This window comes from Octopus bimaculoides, chromosome 22 (genome assembly GCF_001194135.2).
Source record: "Octopus bimaculoides isolate UCB-OBI-ISO-001 chromosome 22, ASM119413v2, whole genome shotgun sequence".
Taxonomy (NCBI): Eukaryota; Metazoa; Mollusca; class Cephalopoda; order Octopoda; family Octopodidae; genus Octopus; species Octopus bimaculoides.
Window position 1 is genome coordinate 20,969,204 of NC_069002.1, and position 3,658 is coordinate 20,972,861.

Genomic DNA, 3,658 nt, shown 5'->3' on the forward strand with positions numbered 1-3,658 from the left:
ATATATATATATATATATATATATATATATAGCGTTATGTGTGTGTGTGTGTTTGTGTGTGTTTGTGTGTGTGTGTGTGTGTGTGCGTGTGTGTGTGCGTGCGTGTATGTGTGTGTGCGTGTGTGTGAGTGTACATAAATATATTCTGTAGTGCTAAAGTGCACTAAAAGGAGAACAGCGACAGAGTAGATTCTTGGTGAACCACAGAGGGACGGTGAGAGGGATGATTTTGCGCAGTGTGTTAGAGTGTAGAGTGACAGAAATATAATGGAAGACTAAGGAGGAGAAATAGAAAGATGAGAGAGGTAGAGAAGACAACGAAGTGGAAAAATGGGAAAGGAAGAAAGACAAACTATATGAAAGAGGTAAAATATAGTAAAAAGTGGGAACGTACGAAATTTTTGGAAAAAATATGATGAAACATGAGAGGAAGTAAAATAAAAAGAGAGAAAGAATTTCATATTTCAAAGACTGCCATTCTCACCTACATATTCCGCACACACGAACACATGCATATATATTTTCTTCCTGTTCGCGTACCTACATGGTCTTTTACACGCACGTGTATGCCCTCTTTCTTTCTCTCTCTCTCTCTCTCTCTCTCTCTTTCTAGATATATATATATAATATTAGTGATAAAAATCCAAATTTACAGGTAAAAACTCAACTTAATTTAATTTATCAAAAATTAAAATTAAATTAAGTTTCATGGTATATAATATACAAATATATGATTTAGAGAAACGAACCACAGTTCCTGAACTCATCCATGAGAATCCACAGTCACATACAGAAAAAAATTAATAAGTAAATACACTAAAAAGAACTATATATATATATATATATATATATATATATATATATATATATAAGATAAAAAAGAGTGAAAACACTACAGAAGGCTTGTATTACATTGTTAAAGTATATATTTAAATTGTTATGTCAGAAAGATGTTATAAAATTTTATAAAATTTTGGGTATATAAACATTGTATTTGGAGAAATAACCGGTTTCGTGTTGTCTTTTCAAATTTCTCTACTTGTATCCTAACATGTCTTCGCTCCAGTGTGTAAAATAGAATTCTAGATAGGCGGAGGTAATCAAGGATTTTTTCCGGTATAAGGGAGATAATCGAAATAAAGAGGTGATAGATTTTGATTAATTTACCATGGTTAGTTTAGAAGGAATAGAATGTTAGGTTTTGTTCTATGTTTTTTTTCTTTCAGTGAGGTGAATTTCCTTATTTAAAAGTGTTAGCAATGGTTAAGTTTGGGTTTATATTTTTGAATGAAGAAGGTTTCCTTATTTAATCTAATTTGTGTTTGTGTTCCAATGGCATATGGATAGAATGGAAAGATTATAAATTGTGGTAGAATTTGTGTTGCGCATGTCTCAATATGTTCACTAAAGGGTATCATTCGGTATTCTGGGAATGCAATCTGCTGTCGATGCAAAGTGTATCTGCGTCTGAGCGATAATCCCGTGGACCTTATTTAGTTTTCGTGGTAGCCCGAGCAGGTTTTCTAAGGCACATGTAAAGTCAGATTTAATTTTGAATTTTTGTCCATCTTTGAAAAGGAATTCTGAACCTTCTAGATGGTTTGGGCATATATATATATGGAAATATCAATTCTAACATGCAAAAAACAAATTTTTTTTGAAAGTGAATTAAAACGTCAATCTTAAAATTTTATATTTAAAATTTTCACATAAAGCATGTAGCATTACGTTTTGACTCTCTTCATCACCATAACTAATAAAAGTTGGCTTTTTTCCATGTAAATGATTTGTTCATCAATAAAAACGCGTTTGAAACAGCTGTTGTGAACCTGGCCCAGTCGTGCTATTATATATACTACACTACACTCAGTACCTCTCCTACGTTGAATCAAGGACTTAAAGGAAACCTTGGGCTACATGCCAGAGAATACCTGTGCGTGGTTTCCAATATACTTTCGTACTTATATCGATGCGTGTATTGATCAGGCCATGTGCATGTATATGTAAGTGAGAGGGCAAGTTAGTATATATATATATATTAGTATGTATGTGAGTGTTCACATATACTGCTCTTACAGGGATACTATGTTCTCAAACCTACATTAGTTTCTTTATAATTCAAGTACCTTAATTCTATTGGATCCCGCAATTAATAATGAAAATATATATGTATGTGTGTGTGTGTGTGTGTGTGTGTGTGTGTGTATGTGTGTGTGTGCGTGCGCGCGTGTGTGTATGGATGTCGGTATGAGTGCTTGTAGGTGTATGTGTTCATTTGTGACTCTTGAGTGTGAGCACGTATGTATGCATGTAGATGTTTATATATGCTTACATATGCATATCGACATATAGATATTGATATCGGTGTATAGGCTGCCGTTTAAACACTATTATGATGTTTGAGAGTTGGTGGACAGAAAGATTGTATATATCTGAATTTAAATCAACGCATCATAAATAATATTTCTTAACATACACAGGGACTATTTTATACCATTGCAATGAAAATCTTAAGTTTCAAGTCATATTCATCCCATATATCAATGCATTTTAACGTAGATATTTGATCCTACATCACAACTTTAAAGATATGTATTTGTGACATGGGAACATGTTTATAGAAAACATATCGGCGTGTATAAGTTAATATAAACATATAACAAAAGGGGAAGGTGCGTGTCTATGTAGGTAAGGTATTCGGCTCCCGATCGTATGGATCGTGAGGTCGACTTCCAGCAGCCTGTTGTTTCCTTGAACAAACACTTTATTTCACTTCGCTACAGTCAGCTGATAAAAATGAGATGTACTTGTAAGGATCACCCTTTTTTATTCTCTTTTACGCTGAACTTCCCTGTGAATTACATTTAGGGTACGCATGTTTGTGGAGTGGTCAACCACTTAATTTCATGAGCTGGTTGTTTAGTTGATCGAATTAAACTGAATACAAGTCGTCGCAATCGACGGAGTTCCTGTTCTAATAAAATAATTATTTCTTTATTTATCTGTAGACAGCATTAATATACGGATATATTACATTTCTCTTATTAGATACTAGAATTTAACTTGGACGGTTCACAGAATCACACGACTGAATGTGATAGGTTCTTACGACCACAATCAGAGCGTGACAGAATCACGACGAGTGTGCCATGGTATTATTGAATCCATACGTTTGTTACAGAGAAAATCACGTCTTTCCTAGCATTAAGTTTAGAGATATTACGAGGGTTCTATAAGTCACTCGTATCATAAAGTACACGTTCAACACTATTCGACACACAGCAAATTGACATCGCTTTGCGTTTACGAATTTAGTAGTAGTTAAATGAATACGTTTTGTTTCCCAGTAATTTCACTTGACATCTTTCCGTATCTTCTCCATGGTATATATTGTACATAAAGGGACATTAAACGTAACAGTTAGTTCCCATATCCCAAGGGAAATGTCAACGTTCATGATATTCATTAAGAATTTTAGTGTCTTGCAATGAATGACAGTGAATTGATTTCAATGAAGGCGTTAATGCTCAGAAGAAAGCCCTGGGCGTCACGTGATTTCTTTCTTCATGGTTTCATTCTTTGATTAAGTCGTGAGCAAAATAGTCAAAGAAAAATATCAAAACATATTTTCAATAACTGCAGCAGGTTCTAGAATATA

General features: G+C 33.8%; 1 protein-coding gene and 1 long non-coding RNA gene across 3 annotated transcripts in view; one reads left to right on the forward strand and one right to left on the reverse strand.

Moving 5' to 3' along the window:
• The window catches only part of LOC106870917 (neuropeptide Y receptor type 2), a 425,179-nt gene that overhangs the window by 17,438 nt on the left and 404,083 nt on the right, over nt 1-3,658 (reverse strand). The gene's annotated exons all lie outside the window — the stretch shown is intronic.
• Nucleotides 1-3,658, forward strand: part of LOC128250560 (uncharacterized) — a 312,488-nt gene that overhangs the window by 5,095 nt on the left and 303,735 nt on the right. The window lies entirely within an intron of this gene.